This window comes from Ceratotherium simum, chromosome 12, assembly GCF_057802395.1.
Source record: "Ceratotherium simum simum isolate JZ-2026a chromosome 12, ASM5780239v1, whole genome shotgun sequence".
In the NCBI taxonomy this organism is placed as follows: domain Eukaryota; kingdom Metazoa; phylum Chordata; class Mammalia; order Perissodactyla; family Rhinocerotidae; genus Ceratotherium; species Ceratotherium simum.
This window is the reverse complement of record NC_141911.1, coordinates 10,238,381-10,257,393: the sequence shown is the minus strand read 5'-3', so window position 1 is coordinate 10,257,393 and position 19,013 is coordinate 10,238,381.

Below are 19,013 nucleotides of genomic sequence, written 5' to 3'. Positions count from 1 at the left end.
TCTATTTACCAACCCCCACTTTTCATGTTATTATTGTTATGCATTTTAGTTCTATATATATTTTAAATTCCAAAAGACATTATAGTGTTGCTTTGTGCAATATATATTCATTTATATTTAATCACATATTTACTCTTTCTGGATTTTTTTCTTTCCATCTTGTATTTTATATTTCTATCCAGGATCATTCTTATTCTACCAGAAGAACTCCCTCTCATTATTCTTTTCATGTAGGCCTTTTGGCAACAAATTCTCTGTTTTCATTTGCTTCAAAACATTTTCATTTCACTATCATTTTTAAAGGAATTTTACTGGGCTGGGATTCTAGATTGTCTCTTATTTTTCTTTCATTGCTTTAAAGATGTCATTACATTATCTTCTGGCTTCCATCATTTCTGTTAAGAAGTCAGTTGTCATTTTTATTGTTGTTCTCTGGAAGGTAATGTGTCCTTTTTTCCTTCTGGCCGCTTCAAAGATTTTCTCTGTCTTTGATTTTCAGCAGTTTTACTATGATATGCCTAGTTGTGGTTTTCTTTGTGTTTCTCTTGCTTGAGGTTCTCCGAACTCTTTGAATATGGGAATAGATTTTTGTAAATTTTAAAAAATGTTCATTCAGTACTTTTTGAGTATTGATTTAGTCTCATTTCCTTTTCTTTTCCCCTCCTTCTGAAATGATAATTATACACATGATGGACGTTATGAATGTGCCCCACATGTCTCATGCTGTGCATGTTTCCTTTATTTGTTTCTTGGCACTTGACTTGTCTTCCAGTTAACTAATTCTGTATTCTGCTATATCTAATCTGCTATTGAAACCACCCATTTCATTATTAATTTCAGATATTGTATTTTTCAAGTTCTACAAGATCCCTTGACTCTTTATAATTTACAGTTCTTTTTTGAAGTTCTGAACCTTTCATTCATTCTGTGCACCTTGCCTCCATTTTATTTAACATATTAATTATGGTTCATCTAAAGCCCCCTGGTGGCTACCTCCAGTGTCTGAAGCCTATGTGATTCTGTCTCTATTCATGTCTTAAAGTCTACTTTGATATTAGTATAGCTTCACCAGCCATATTCTGGTTAGTGTTTACATAGTTTCTTTCCTATTATTTTACTTTTAACCTTTCTGTGTTCTTATATTTAAGATATGTAAGTAGTATAGTTGGCTTTCTTTTTAAATCCATACTGGCAATGTTAATGTCTAGATTTGGGAGTTATATTTTCTTGCTTCTTTGTATGGTTAGTAATTTTGAAATTTTTAATTTTAATTAAATTTAACCAACTCAAATACTCACTGTACCTTTTGAAAAAGAAAAGAAAAAGAACATACTGTTGTCTTCCACAAGAGAGGATTCCCCTCTCCTCTGTTGGGCTTTCCTATTCTGTGATTTTAAAAAATTCATCCAGGTTTTTCTGTTCTATGCTGGAGCCCTGGTCTACCATAACTTACAATCTACTACCTAGGAGTGAAAATTGAGAGACTATTTTTTTTTAATACTACTAAAAAGGAAATTCCCCTGCCCTCAGGTCCATACTATCCATCAGGATTTTGCTTGAACACTGCTGATGGTAATCTTCAGGTAATATAATGATGGTATAGTCAGGTAATATAACATTTTTCTTTCAAATATTAGTCATAAGCATGTCATAGCTATTCTATTAAAGGACATCTTGAGGAAAAGGGAAAATTTGAACCTAGATTCTTGACAGAAGTTATCAAGTAAGGAGAGAGGTACTCAGGGGTAACGCAGGTTTTAAATGAATTATCAAAAGGTGGAGTGAAGTAGGAATTGCAGGGCTGCAGTTTGACACCAGACTCTGCTCTTCACTGGGTCACAACGGAAAAGGCACTTATTTGTCTCAATCTCAGTTTCCTGGAATTTGAAATAAGGTTTGTTTGACTCTAAAACCTATACTCTACTCACTACACCAATGCTGTCACCATCACACATAGAGGAGCCCTGCCTTACATCTTGTCTGTCTGTTTAAAACAGGCCTCGATGCAATGGAAGTCCTAGAAGAGAAGTGTGGTTTTCTGGCTGCCATGAAAAATGGATAATTGTCCTCTGAAATTATTTCATCAGTGCTGGAATGGAATGAAAATGAGAGGACTCAGGATTAGGGAGAGGCAAAAAGGCTGAGGACAGTCAAGATCTACCTTACTCTCTCCTCCCAGCCATGAAGGCTGAAAAATCTGCAAGTCGCGAGTCCTGGAGCTGGACAGAGGATTCCCCAAGCCCCCATGGTTCTGGGGAGCAGGACTATACTAAGATGCCAGGGAGATCAGGCCAGGGGACAGGAGTGGGTGTGAGGACGAGGCGCGACATAGCCTGAGGGCCTGTGTCAATTCATCAGCACTCTCTTGACCTAGTTGGGGGACTGTCAGTCTGGTGGCATCTGCTGCAAGAGAAAGAAAGCTAACACATAAACACAAATTGAGGGAGGAGAGCACAGCTATGTGGGACAAGAGACAGATTAAGAAACAGAAAGTTCTCCCTATGGATTTTAGGCTGCTTCTTTTTTTCCACTTTTGTATTTGAGCTATGCCCTGATTCTTTCTTGTTACCAGCCAGCTAGGGTATTTGAGCACAAGATAACAGAGATTCGATTCTGGTTTCACTAATTCCTTCTGGGACAGAGGGAGTAAGGTGAGTCCTGGGCTTGTGACTTCATGCAGGAACTGATTAGATTCTGATTCCATTCAGAGTGAAGAACTGAAGTCTTCTAAGAATGTTAGACCTAGTCTCCATATTGAGCTTGTTCCCTTAATTCATTTTTTTTTCTGAGCACTCACATGGAATTCTGAATCTCCACTCGCCCTCTGAGCTGCAATAAAGGAGACTGATGGTCCTGGAACCAGGCAGGCCTGTGATTATAAAACAAGGAATCTGATCAAGGCCAAAACAGGCTGAACCAATAGGGGTTAGAAAGGAGATTGAAGAGTCGGTCATTCGAAGTATGAGTTGAGAAAATGTCTTTGTAAGTCAGCAAATTCTGAGGACCAAGGACTTCCCAAGTGTTGTGTCATTGTACCCTGCTAACAACCAAACGGAGGAAGTACTATATTATCATTCACATTTAATTCTGTGTGCCAGATACTGGTTTTGATACTCAGCACCATGCTGGTCCTCCTAACCTCTCCCAGGATCATAGTGACTGACATCTTGGAAATCTTATTTCCTAGACTCTTTCTACAATGGGTGAGTCCCCATCTATGCTCTCCGATGTCTTTGATGCCTCAGTTTCTTCCTGTGTGAAAGCGGGATTAAGCGGCCCCACGGGCCTCTCCCAGTTCCATCATTTGGTGACTCTAGTACCACCCACCTCTCTATAATCTTGGTTTCCATTACTTAGAGCCTTCTTGTTTCTCCAATAACAGACCCTTGAAGAAAGTGTTGTCCTTTACACAAAACTTTCACATATATCTCCTTGACTTCTCACAGCCTCCTGCAAAGCTGTAGCACCAACTCCTTTTTAGGAAACTCAGGCTGAGAAATATAAGTGAACTTGCCCTGAGTGTGCCCACTGTACAGTCCCTGCCCCCCACCCCCCCACACACAGCCTCTCTCACTGCTTCTCTCCCTCTGGCCACCCTGTTCCTCTTCTTTCTCTCACTGATCCACCGTGGGCCAAACCCAGGGCTCAGGCTTTGCTCTCTGCTTGTTTCCCAGGAAACCAGCTCCATCAGGGAGCTCGCCCAATTCCACGGTTTCAGTTACTACCTGTTGAGAGATAATCTCTACCTCCAGCTCTAAGCCAAGATACTTTCTCCTCCTTTCATGCAAGGCCACATATGATTTTGTGGGCCCTAGTAATTTTGGTTTTCCTGGGCCCATCTTAATCCAATATGAACTCATCTTAATTTCGTTATATCTGCAAAGACTCTGTTTCCAAATAAGGTCACAGTCACAGATATCAGGAGTTAGGGCTAGAACATATTATTTTGGGGCAATACAATTTTACACACTATAATAAGCAACTTACTTAAAACTAGTGATTAAGAGAAAATCTCAAAAGCAGCCAAATGGGTGAAAAAATTATGTCCATTATGTACAGGAGATGATAGCAGATTTTTCTTTGGGAACAACACAAGACAAAAAGGACAATGAAGCAACATCTTTAGATTACTGAAAAAAAAAGATGTGAACCTAGAATTTTATACACAGCAAAAATATGCTGCATGAACAAAGGTGGAATAAAGACTTTCTCAGACACACAAAAGCTAAAAGAATTCATCACTAGCAGAACCGCACTACAAGAAATGTTAAAGGAAGTTCTTCAAGCAGAAGGAAGATGATACCAGATGGAAATATGAATTAACCAGAGGAATGAAGAACACTAGAAATTATAAGTGTGGGTAAATATAAAATAACTTTTTCTTATCATTTAAATCTCCTTATAAAATAATTGACTGTTTAAAGTCAAAATAATAACAATGTATTGTGGAGTTTATAACATGCATAGAATAAAATGTATGAGAACAATAGCACAATGACGAGAAGTAGAGAAACAGATGTACACTGTTTGAAGGCACTTATGGTATACATTAAGTGATGGAATATTAATTTAAGTAGAGGGTGATAAGTTAAAGATGTATACTACAAACCTTAAAGCAACCACTAAAATAGCACAAGAAAGAGATATAGCTAATAGGCCAACAAAGTAGATGAAATGGAATTTTTAAAAAACCCTCAATATCCTAAAAGAAGGGAGAAAAAATGAAAAGAGGAACAAAGAACAGGTAGGACAAGTAGGAAACAGACAGAAATATGGAAGATTTAAATCCAACCATATAAATCATCACATCAAATTTAAGTGGTCTAAATACCACAATTAAAGTCAGAGATGATAGTTAAAAAACAACTCAACTATATGCTGCATACAAACTCACTTTAAATATAAAGATACATAGTGATTTAAATAAAAGGATTGAAAATTATATATCCTGTGAAACCTAACCTAAAGAAAGCTGGAGTGACTATATTAATACAAGACAGAGTAGATTTCAGGACAAAAAATATTACTAGGGATAAAGAGTTTCTTTTTATGATGATAAAAGGGTCAACTCATCAGGAGAATATGAAAATCATAAATGTTTCTACACCTAGTACAGGATTTTCATACATATGAAGCAAAATTTCAAGAAGAAATAGACAAATCCACAATTACAGTTGGATAGTTCAATACTACTCTCAATAATTGATATAACAAATAAACAGAATATCAGCAAGGATATGGAAGACTTAAACAACACAAACAACTCAACCTGACAATTATGGAACACTCCATCCAACAACAGCAAAAGATACATTCTTCTCAAGTGCACTTGAAACATTTGCAATAGATCCTATTATGGGCCACAAAAGAAGTCTCAATAAATTCAAAAGCATTCAAGATATATAGAGTATGTTTTTTGACAACAATGGAATTAAATGAGAAGTTGATAACAGATCTCTAGAAAATATCCAAATATTTGGAAACTAAATAACACATTTCTGAATGACCCATAAGTCAAAAAATAAATCAAGAAGAAAATTCAAAAGTATTTTTGAACTAAGTGAAAATGAAAACACAGAATATAAAAATTTGTGAGGTGACACAAAGGTAGTAGGAGGAAATTTATAGCACTAAATACCCATATTATGAAAGAAAAAATGGTCTCAAACCAATTATTTTAACTTCTACTAGAAACCAGTAACATGGAAAGAAAAGTAAAGATAAAGTAAGCAGAATAAAGAAAATAATAAAGATCAGAGAAGAAATCAATTGGATAGGAAATATTGTAGAGAAAAATCAATGAAACCAAACGTTGGTTCATTCAGAAGATCAATAAGATTGATAAACCTATAGAAAGACTGAGTAGAGAAAAAGAGAGAAGAAACAAATTACCAATATCAGGAATGAGAGTAACATCACTAGAGATTCTACGGTTATTAGAAGATAAAGGAATATTATGTAATTCCTTTAATTCCAAATTCCAAATTCCAAATAAATTTGATGACTTAGATGAAATAGACAAATTCCATGAAAAACAAAAACTACCAAAGCTCATTCAGGAAGAAATAGATAACCTGAATAGCTCTATATCTATTAAACAAATTGAATTTGCAATTAAAAACCTTCCCACAGAGAAAACTAAAGATCTAGATGGTTTCACTGGCAAATTCTATGAAACATTTAAAGAAAAACTAATACCAATTCTAACTAACTTTTCCAGAAAATTGAAGAAGGAATACCTCCCAAGTGATCCTATGAAGCCAGCATTACTCCGATACCAAAAATCAGACAAAGACATTACAAGAAAACTACAGACCAATATCCCTCATCAACATAGATGCAAAAATTCTTCAGAAAATTTTAGCAAATCAAATCCAATATTATATAAAAGGATACTATATCATGACCAACTAGGTTTATCCCAGGAATACACGGTTGATTTAACAAGTCAAAAATCAATCAATGTAATTCACCATATTTACAGATTAATAAAGAAAATCCATATGATCATCTCCAGTTACAAAAAAGCATTTGACAAAATCCAATATCCATTCCTGAATAAAAACAAAAAAAAATTTCCACAAACCAGGAATAAAAGGAAACTTGACAGAGAGCTTCCAGGAAATATCTACCACTAACATCACATTTAATGGTGAAAGATTGAACGATTTCCCCCTAGATCAGGAACAAGACAAGGACATCTGCTCTTACCACTTCTACACAACACTACACTGGAGATCAGGTTCTAAATAAGGTAAGGGACGGGGGGAGGCACATAAATTGGAAATAAAGAAGTAAAACCCAGGCCGGCCCAGTGGCATAGTGGTTAAGTTCGTGTGTTCTGCTTCGGCGGCCTGGGGTTAGCAGGTTTGGATCCCAGGCATGGACCTACACACCGTTCATCAAGCCATGCTGTGGCGGCATCCCACATATGAAGTAGAGGAAGATGGGCATAGATGTTAGCTCAGGGCCAATCTTCCTCAGCAAAAAGAGGAGGATTGGCAACAGACGTTAGCTCAGGGCTAATCTTCCTTACCAAAAAAAAAAGAAGTAAAACCATCTCTATTTGCAGGTGACATGATCATCTATATAGGAAGTCCCATAGAAACCACAAAAAGAGATTAGAATAATGAGTTTAGTGAGGTGGCAGTATATAGGATCAATGTATAAAAATCACCTGTATTTGTATAAACTGGCAATGAATGATTGGAAAGTGAAATTTCAAAAACAATACTCTTAACTCCATAAAAATATGAAATATTTAGGGATAAATCTAAAAAATATGTGCAAGGCCTATATACTGAAAACTACAAAACATTATTAAGAGAAATTTAATTAATTAATTAAGTTGAGAGTTAGATCATGTTCGTGGATTGGAAGACACAATACCTTTAAGCTGTCAATTCTCCCCAAATCGATCTTCTGATTTAATGCAATCTCAGTTGAAATCTCAGCAGAATTCTTTTTTATAGAACTTGACAAGCTGATTCTAAAATTCCCATGGAAATTCAAAGGACCCAAGATAACCAAAAGCAAGTTTAAAAGAGAACAAAGTTGGAGAACTTACACTACCTGATTTTGCTAAAGGTTATAAAGTGATTTAATACGCTATAAAGTGAAGATGTTAACTATTAACGCTTAAGTTTCCAGAGAGAAACTTAAAAACAATTGTATTCATACCCAGTTAGTGTGCAGATCCTTCCCACGTCCCCTCCCAGAAGCCCACTTCAGTCCTATCCCCTGGGCTGCTGGCAGCTCACTGCCCTGGGGCCACACAGCCCCTCCAAAGCCTGCTTCAAAAATTCAATTCCTTTGCAATGGTTTCATGTGAACCTGTCACTGCCAGGGAAAATAGGTTCCGACTGTTCACAGAACTTTTTTCCCCTTGAAATAAAGAACAAAACCAAACTTTAGAGAAATTGAGGGAATATTAGTGCTGACTGATGGAAAAGGACCATTTAAGTACCTGATTTGAAACCAGAGAAGGACTTTTCTGAACTTTCACTGATTTTCACTGTTCACACTCCCTGATTTTAAGATTTATCTAGTAATCTATGGTAATAAAGACAGTGCACTATCGGCATAAAGATAGTCGAATAGATCAATAAAACAGAATAGATAGTCCAGAAATAGTCTCATACGTATATGGACTATTGATCTTCAACAAACGTGCCAAATCAATTCAGTTGAGAAAGGATCATTTTTTCAACAGATGGTACTGGAACAATTGAATATCCATATGCAAAAAAAAAAAGAACTTCAATTCATTCTTTATATCACATACAAAAATCAACTCAAAATGGACCATAGGCCAAAATGTAAAACCCTAAACCACAAAACTTCTAATCTCAGGCAAAGTTATCCTAGATATAAAATCAAAAGCATAATTCATAGAGTAAAAACTTGATAAATTGGACTTCATCAAAATTAGGAATTTCTGTCTTTAAAAGACCCTGTTAAGAGAATGAAAAGACAAACTACAGACTTTGCCAAATAGATATCTGATAAAGGTCTTGTATCTACAGTATATAAAGGACTCTCAAAACTCAATATTAAGATGACAATCTAACAAAAAATGGGCAAAATATTTGTACAGACACGTCACCAAGGAAGACACCCAGATGGCAAATAAATTCACGAAAGGGAGCTCAACAGCATTTGTCATTAGGGAAATGCAAATTAAAACCAGAGAGAGATACCACTATCCACCTATTTTAATGTCTAAAATCAAAAGACTGGCCATGCCAAGTGTTGGTGAGGATGTGGAGGAACTGGAAATTTCATATGTTGCTGGTGTTAAAATGTTACAACCTCTGAAAAAGAGTGGGTCAGATTCTTAAAAATTTAAACATGCACCTATCATATGACCTAGCTATTTTATGCCTAGATATTTACCCAAGAGAAATGAAAGCATATGTCTATAAAGACTTGTTCATGAATTCCATAGGAGCTTTATGTGTTATGGTCACAAACTGAAAACAACCCAAATGTCCATCAACAGATGAATGGATAACACATTTTGCTATATCCACACAATGAAATACTCCTTGGAATAAAAAGGAATGAATCAATGAGACATGCAACAGCATGGATGAGTCTCAATAGAATTAAGCTGAGTGTAAGAAGAAAGGGCAAGACAAAGATAGAGTAAATACTGTATGAGTCCAGTTATACACAATTTTAGAAAAGCAAACTAATCTATAACGACAGAAACCAGATTGCCTCAGGACTGGGTTGGGGGAACAAAATGGGATGGGGGAAGGAGGCTCAGAAATGAGGGATTACAAAGAGGCATGAGAATACTTTTGGGGTAAAGGATATATGTATTATCTTGATTGTGGTGATGGTTTCATGGCTATATACATATGTCAAAAATTTATCAAATTATATATTTCAAATATGTGTAATTTTTTGTACGTCAATTATGTCTCAATATATCCTCCCTTTTTTCCAATTATCCTTTCTTTAAAAAATGAAGTCCAAAAGTAAGGTAATTGCAGTTTTAAGAAAAGCATCAACAATAAAAATCAAAGGCCCCAAAGGGCACCTAGGATGTGACCCTGAAAGATGGCCGAAAAGATGAAAAAAAGGGAAAAAAAGGTAACAGCCTCATGCAATCAAGGTGCCAGGTTCAATTGTGGATGCTCAAAAAGACAGAAACCCACTTTGTTGGCATCACCAATCTTCATCCCCAGATCCCTCATCGTACTGGTCAGCTATAAAAAGTTAAGTTATAAAAAGATATCCTTCTTCTATGCCTTTTTTCAGTTCCCCAAAATGCTTTGTTCCTTCCCACCTCAGGGCCTTTGCATATGTCACTGCCTGGACTGTGCCCCTCTACTAACTGCATCTTCACCTCCCTTTTGCATGTTAATTCTCATGAATCTTTCAGAATTCAGCCCATAGGCAACTTCCTCAGCTTGGATCAGAGCTCCTCATTTTTATTCTTTTATAATACACTATGATTTTCCCTCAGAGCACTGTCCATAGTTTATAAGTATATATTTGCGATGCTGTTAGTTTAATGGCTATCTTCCCCACTAGACAATAATTTATGTTTTATTTTTTTTTGCTGAGGAAGATTTGCCCTGAACTAACATCTGTTGCCAAGCTTCCTCTTTTTTCTTCTTCTTCTTCTTCTTTTTTTTTTTTTTGCTGAGGAAGATTGGCCCTGGGCTAACATCCGTGCCCATCTTCCTCTACTTTATATGGGACATCACCACAGCATGGCTTGACAAGCCATGTCTGTCCATGCCCGGGATCCAAACCTGCAAACCCCAGGCCGCCAAAGTGGAGCACGTGAACTTAACCGCTACACCACTGGGCCAGCCCCCAATCTTCCTCTTTTCTGCTTGAGGAAGATTCACCCTGAGCTAACATCTGTGCCAATCTTCCTCTATTTTGTATGTGGGTTGTTGCCACAGCATGGCCACCGACGAGTAGTGTAGGTCCATGCCTGGGAACTGAACCTGGGCCGCCGAAGTGGAGCACGCTGAACTTAACCACTAGGCCAAGGGGCTTTCCCCATAGAAAATAATTTTTATGAATCCAGCAAGAATGTTTGGCTCACATGATGCCCCATCATCTGGCAGAGCCCCTGGCATATAGTAGGAACTCAATAAATACATGTTGAGAGAAGAAATGAATGAATGAATAGTTGAATGAATAAAAGAGCAATGAGAAGAAGATCTTAATGTCATGGATGAAACTCTCTGATGTACAAGTGAATTTTACAGGTGATCAAGGAGCCTCAGTCCAGAGCTACTCCTTTTACTTCCACCTCCAAGGCAGAACATCTATGTAGCAAGGAAAGAGTGGGTGGCCCGTAGAATTGTCTTCTCGCATGAAAACACACAGGGTAAGTAAACTGCTGGTACCCACGAATATCTGTGCCCCACCCATTGCTGCTGTCAGGGAAGACCTGCTCTTTGCATCCCAATGTCCCCATTAGAACCCAAGAACACATTTCCATGAACCTGTAGATTGATCTCAGAGGGAAATATCTGGAGTTTTAGGGACAAAAAGGGCCTCCTGGAATCCACATACAGTGCAAAAAATTGTTCCCTGGAAATTTTATAAACTATTCAAGCAAACTAATAATGTTTGGAAAGGTCACTGATCATTCTGGGGCAAGGGTGGACTCACAAAAGTAAATGAGATTAATAAAGTCTCATCAAATAATAAATTATATAGTACATTATAAATAAGTGTATATATAATATACATAATATTATATATTCATACAGTTGTATATAATATGTATATTACATAATATATAATATATTCATATGGCATAGTATTTAATATATTATATATTATATATACACTTGGTACAGAGCCTGAGACAAAGTAAGTGCTCCCTACATGGTAGATATTGTTGTTAAATCCTCTTAGGGAAAGGAGAAAAGGAGATCGTTTGATGAGATTTTTATTCTCACTTACTTTTGTGAATTCCCCCTGGCCCCAGAACGAACAGTGGTGACCTTTTCCAAACATTATTAGTTTGTTTGAATAGTTTATAAAATTTCTAGGGAATTACCTTTACATGTATATAAATACAAATTTAATTTTCCCAATGACCTGGCAACATAGGTATTATCATCACCATTTTACACTCTAAGAAATTGAGTCTCAGAGAGATCATGTGACTTTTTGAGGTCATTCAACCTATGAGAGGCAGATCTAGCATCTTTACTCAGGTCTGTCTGACCCTAGTTGATCTCTCCCATCAGCTTCTGTGGTATTTCTAGATTTCAGCAAAGCATTTGCCCATCCTCTGATCATCATGTTGTGGCTAAAATAACGGGATGTTGTTTGTATGATTGTTCTCTTAGGTGAACTTACAACTGGTTAAAGCATTATATCCAAAGCATTAGTCAAAAATTCTGTGTCTACCTGGAAGAAAAGGGGTTTCACCTGGAAAACCAAGTCTGGTTGGCAGTGGCTGCCCAAAGTCCTTTGTGGGGAAGAATTCTGAAGGTGTATCTGGGCTCAGCAGGAAAAAGCATGAAACCTACTGCAATTTCTATTAGAGCTGGAGGGAGGGAGGGTCAGGAGCGGCAGTGGAGTGACAAGGCATGCCAATTAGCATGGATGCTCTAAGACCTTAAGCAAGTGACATGTCTTTTCAAGTGAACTGCCCAGCTCAATACTGTGCATAATGACTTTCAAGAAGACGTTGAGGACATACTAATGAAGCACTTGCATGACACAAGAGCGGGAGAGGGAAACAATATTTCAGATGTCAGAGTCTGAATTAAATTATTTTAAGAAACTGAAATGCAGGGCCTAAATAAACAAAACAAAAATCAACAAAGAATGTATGTCAATTCTTATAACCAGGGTTAAAATAATAATAGAGCAAGTGTATAAGAACATGAATGGAGAGCCCTGGCTTGAAGGTAGTTCATATGAAAAATACTTTAGCTTTTATTGATCCTATGGGCCACCAAGATGACTTGACTGCATTAATAAGAGGATATCACAAAGATCAAAGGACATACAAGTCCCATCAAACTCTCCTCTTAGACTAGTGCTGTCCAATAGAACTTTCTGTGATAATGGAAATGTTCTAAATCTGTACTATCCAATATGGTAGCCACTAGCTACTTGTGGCTATTGAGTACTTGAAATGTAGGTAGTGCAAGTGAGGAATTCGATTTTTAATTATATTTAATTTTAATGAATTTAAATTTAAATGGGCACTTGTGGCTAGCCGCTACCATGTTGGGCAGCACAACCTTAGACAACTGACCTTCATCTCTGGACCTGGGCATCTAGTTGTGGTCAGCAGGTGTGCATCTCGGGGTTTCAGAAGGAATCTAGAAAGCTATTTAGCCTAGAAAAGATGATTTAGGGAGAGTGAGTGCTATCGTCAAATATCCATAAGTATCTATCTCCTAAGGAAGAGGGTCAGACTTCCCTGGTGGCCCCAGAGGGCAGGACTAGGACCAGTAGTCTGAAAACCATAGGGAGAAGATTTCTTTCAAGATATGTAAATGAATCTGTGGCAGTTTCCAATAGTGAAAAAGTTGCTTCTTGGATCCTCAGCTGCCTCACCTATAAAATGAGGGCAGTCATCTAAATCATCTATAAAACTTCTTCCAGCTCTAACCCTGTGGTTTTACATATTGAAGTATGGTATTTTAAAAATATTTTTACTTAATTAACATTAACAGAGAACAAGTGCATCTTCCTATAATAATTTTTGGAATGAATTATGGAAGAAAGTTTATTTCCCTATTCGTGTCTGTGAAGGTCTTGCCAGGAAACAGATGGCCCACTCAGACTGGATAGTTAAGGAGAGGTTCATATAGGGAATATTTACAAAGTGAACAGGGTTTAGGTAAACCCCAAAAAGATAGTGTTGTAGGCCGTAATCAGCACCAGCATGGAGCTGTTACCACCTGTACACAGCCAACCCATGGGGACCTGCAGGGAGAACGAATACCTTGACCTTATTCATCTCCCACCCTCAATCTCCTACTAGTGCCTCCTGTTGGCCAGACCCAAATTAAATCAAGAGAGCAAGGAAGCCCATTGTTCCAGTCCATTCAGGACTCCCAGGACACAGAGCAAGATGGAGAAGGGTTGAGTCTGGATCTGGAGGAACAAAAAGATATCAGCACAGGCTACTTGTCTCAGTTAGTCTGAGCTGCTATAACAATAACAAAAGTACCATAGACTGGGTGGCTTAAACAACCAACATTTATTTGTCACAGTTCTGGAGGCTGAGAAGTCCAAGATCAAGGTACCAACAGATCTGACGTCTGGTGACAGCCTGCTTCCTGGCTTTTAGACAGCTGCCTTTTTGCCGTGTCCTCACATGGCCAAAGAAGAGAGCTCCTGTCTCTTTCTCTTCTTATAAGAACGCTAATCCCATCAAGGGGGCTCCACCCTCATGACTTCATCTAAACCTGACTGCCTCCCAGAGGCCCTACCTCCTAATTCCATCACATTGGGGGTTACAGGTTCAGTTTATAAATTTTAGGGGGACACAAACATGCAGTCCATAACACTATCTCTTTGTCTTTCAACATCCACATCCAGCTTGTTCTTTTGTCTGGGTAAAGAAGTCATGTCCCCAACACAGGTCACACACAAAGTGCCATTAGCAAATTTATCATATTTCAATACGGTCATATTCTCAGCAAAAGGTTAGCTACCACCAGCAATTTTTATATAAGGTGGTGGGGTAAAATGCAGGGGAAAGAGGACAATTAATGTACCTAAAACATAGCATGAGACCTAAGTTGATGATACAGTTTACTTCTTTTACCATCCATTTCATGGTCCCCTTTCTCTCTGCCAGCAACTCAGATGGGCAGTGTTCTTTGCCTGCTGGATGATCCAAACCTTCATTCCTGTTGGGTCCAGGGGTCCACATATAATCCTTGCTCCCATTGTTTCCCCTTGGGAGTTAAGATCATTCATCTCAATCAATACAGTAACTCCCTTATCTCTTATTGGTTCATCAACACAAGGAGCCAAAAATGTCCAGGGGAGAGTTTCTACTTCACATTTAAAGAGAATCATGAATGTGCTTCCTAACGGAAGCATGGATCCCTTGAACACTAGAATCTTCAGCTTATCGAGTTCAAAGTCTTGGGGATATGAAGCAAAAATTTCTCCAATGGATTGTTTAGTGTTATGATGAGATAGATCACTCCCACTTCCATGTCTTGGTTCCTGGACCTGTACATTCTGGTTCAAGGGGAGACAGCATCAAATACTGGATGCAGATCTAAATCAAATACCACATCCTGTATAACAGCATCTCAATTTTACAGGGGGTTGCCACCCAGCTGATGTAGTAACCAAGCCTTCAGTAGGCCATTCCACAATTCTGTCAACTGCTTCTGAGTGATGGGGAATGTGGTAAGATCAGTGAATTCTATGACCAGAAATCCATTTCCACGCTTTCTTCACTATAAAATATGTCCTCTGATTAGAGGTACTGTTGTGGAGCATTATGCCATAATGACGGATAAGGCATACTGCAATTCCACATATGGGGTGGTTAACGGAGCTCTATGAATAGTGATGCAAATACAGATCTGGAATATGTGCCCACTCTGTGAGCACAAATCATAATCACCTCCCTGATGGAAAAGGTGCAATATCATTAACATGCCCCAGGTGACTGGCTGGCTCCCTCCACCACTCCACCCACATACCCTATCATGGGTGAATAGGACCATCTATGGTATTCATCTTTGGCTACTTAGCACTGGGGATAGCCATATCAGACTTGGTGAGTGTATCTTTCTGAGTTCATGCATAGCTTCCATTCTTACCATGTGGCCACTTTGTTCATGAGTCCATTGACCAAGCACCCACTTGCCTGGGGAAAGAAGCTGATATCCACAGGATGAGGAATCTTACCACTTGCTTATTGACTCCAAAATGGATGGCTTCTGGTATATACGTATGTGGAACACAAGGACTTTCATATGTGTGCCCAATCCAAGATATTTATCCATATCGTTTACCCCTGGACCTCACTGTCATCAATCTTCCAATTTTCTTCTTTCATATTCCCTGTCAGCCCACGAATCAGCATAGATCCATGCCTCCTTCCATATCAATTAGATAACCAAATGTACTGCTCAAATTTCTTCTCATGGGAGAATTTTCTCTCCACTGTCATTCAAGGCAAACCAAGTGGTGCTATAATGTAGCAACTGTCTCCTTCTGGCTACAGCCAGCCTATCTGTAAACCAGACCCACAATTTTCTCCTTCCTAGTCACAGGAAACTCCCTATCAGGTCAAAAGTGTGGCTTGAAGGACAGGTGGTGAAAATTGAAGTATCTTGTAACTCTGAGCCACCTGTCTTGCAGTTTATTCATGTCTTCTAAATCTGCTTGAGCCTAATCTCATATACTCAATTCCACTTCACAATAAACTGCTGCTGTGCACAATCAGTTTTATGATTCAGAAGATCAGATAGTAACCAAGTCACGATGGATAATTTGAGTTGCCTACTTCTCTACGTGGGCCTGGTAGCAAGCCAGGAGTTACTTTTCAAATGTAGAAGAGAAGAGGACATAGCTTTATTCCTCAAGCACCAGGGTCTGCACTGTGATTCTTCTATTATGGTGTGCCAGAATTTCTATCCAACATCTCTACTTGTCAGATATGTTCAATACATTGGGGACTTCTGTGTGGCAAGGTGGCTTGCATCACAGCTTGGATCTGCTGAAGAGTCTTTTCTCGCTATGGGCCCAACTCAAAACTGGTGGGTCATCTAGTACATAGTTCAAATCAGCCCACCCAAATGTGGTTATCTGTTGCTTCCCAAACCCAAAGAGGTCCACTAAATATTGTTTCTCTTTTTTCACGATGGGTAGTTCAGTAACTTGTCTTTCATGCTCCAGATCACCAGATGCTTAGAAACTTAACCAATATGGCAGTCCCTGAATTTTTGGGGGTAAATCCCTCACTGTCTAGGCTGCTTGTTCCTTTCTGCTCACCAAGTTCAATTTCTCTAGTGTCATCAATGCAATGGACCAGCTGATGATCTGTAAAATATCAAGATGATCAAGGTTTCTTTGAACTATATATGACATCAAGTAGAATTAGCATAGCCTTGAGAAAGGACAGCAAAGATATAGTGATGACCCTACTATGTGAAGGCAGAGTTCTCTGATTGTCTTTACTTGTAGGAATAGAAAAGAAAATATTTGCTGGGCAAATAGCTACATATTAGGTGCCAGTGGCTGTATTAACTTGCTCTAGTAAATATACTATAAATGGAACCCATGAAGTAATCAGCATATCCACCTCATTAAGTGCATAATAATCTACTGTCATTCCCCAAGACCTACCTAGCTTTACCATCTGCCAAACAAGGGAACAAAATGGGGATATGTACCAATCCCCACCTCTGAATCATTTAGGTTTACCATTGGTGCCACTATTATTTTCAATTCCCCCAGAGATAAGGTATTATTTTTTATTTACTATATTGGGAGGGGGAGGCTGGGGGTCTTTACTCCATGGATCAGGGAACTAAAATGAGGATTTTGTTAGTCTATCCTCACTATGTTTTAATAGGTTTTATTATTATTTAGATATGGTAAGGCTAACAGACCAAGAGACGACTGCCATTAAAAAGATAGTTTGTTATTCACAGATCGGAAGAGGAAGGGGCATGCCATGCCATGGTGAGGCCACCAAGGGAAGCACCGGGGTCAGTCAGGAGGCAGAAGGAGAGGGAGGAACTGTGGACAAGAGTCCTTATTGTGGTTTCCACGGTAAGAAACAGCCAGAGCTGCTGCCTTCGAGATCTATCTGAGGTTGAAAGGAGGGAGAGCTGAGGCCTGGGTGGGACAGGGCCTGAGGACACCACAAGAGGGCAGGCCACAAGAGTCCCTGTGTTTCCTCTCTTAAATTGTCAGACAACCTGCAGAGAAAACCCCATTGCTTTATAGGAGGAAAAACCCCTGACGGCCAGGAACAGGGCAGGTGCTGAATTTCTTTTGCTTGTGTTCTGTATGTGGACTTTCAAACTGAGCCAATTTAAAAGTGGCCAACATAGAACCTGAATCATAAATTACGGCAATTCATGACACAAACTCAATTCAGATTTAAAGGGTGAGTTGCCTTCTCAAGAAAAGTGATGCAGCTGGGAAACTTAGAGAAAAGGGCCCGTCTCCAAACTCAGAGAAAGGGATGATAATGGAAGAATTTTACAGACTCCAACTGAAACGCAGCCCCTCAGTGAGTGTCCATGACACTCTGAGCTAAAGCCAAGGGGCCACCTTGACAGTTGGTGGCATGGAGGACATTAACTAAATTTTCCTATACAAGCCACCCTCAACTTTATCTCTGCAATCAAGTCATCTCATTTCATAAGAACAAGGTAATAATCCCAGCCAATGAAAAAACAGAAGAGAATAAAACGTCAGATCTTTCATCAGTTAAAAAATGCAGTTTGGCAAAGACTGAGAACTGGGCTATCTTTTGCTCCCGCAACCCCAGTTCAGCCACTGCCTTACACTTGTAGAGCATTTTCTAGATTACAGTACTCTTCACACTTCTAATCTCCCTACATCCTCAAACCCACAACGTGAGCAAGCAGGGCAAGGATTACTAGCTCGATTTTGCAGATTAGGAAATTATTTAAAAAAAAAGAGAGAGTTGTATGCATGGCTGAAGCACCACAAAAACCCCTCAAAGGGTGTTGGAAACTTTCAGGACAAGCAGTGCTTCTTAGACATTTTCCGCCTGTGTGACTTCTTTCCAGTGTTTTCTCAACCCTAAAATACTCAGTTTTTCTTTCCACAGGAACACAATTGTTCTGGGCCACCTTTCACTTTCTGCTAGTATTTCTTTATCCAGGTCTACATTTCTAGGTTCCTTTTTCACACACAGTGTGCATACAATGGCTCAGATTTTCTTTCTTAGTCCTGCCTGAGCTCTCACATATCCTATTGATCTTTTTTCTCCTACCTAAGGACACTTTTTCCTTCTGCTGCTCTTTGAGTATCCCTTTGGTTCATTTCTCTTATCTTTTATCAACTCCCCAACCCCTGATTTCCTAGGTTCCTAATTTACCTCTCTACTTTCAAGTAGTCTTAGTCTTGCATCAGAAGCACACAGCTCTGCTGTCATAACAAAGAACATTTGCATTTTTTAGGACCACTTTACAAACTGATTTGGCAGAAAGAAGGGCACTTTCCTGGAGGCTAATAAAGCTTTAATAACATTCTCCTACCACAAGTGCTTGGATGTTAAACTCTGCGCATTCCTGAAACCACACAACACCCTCTGTGTGAATACGTGTAAAAATCATATACTAGTGTTTCATTCAGCTAAGTGTCTTTGGCAAAAACTATGATGTTCCTGAAACCAGGTTCCTTGTTTCTGGCACAATCATTTTTCTTTCCTATGAAATCTTGCTATTTTGTAATAAACTATTTGTATTGGTAAATGTGTTCTACACTTGTGAAATAATCCTTGTGGCACAAGGATCTGGTGCTTTCCTTAAGGAAATGAGAATGTCTAAATA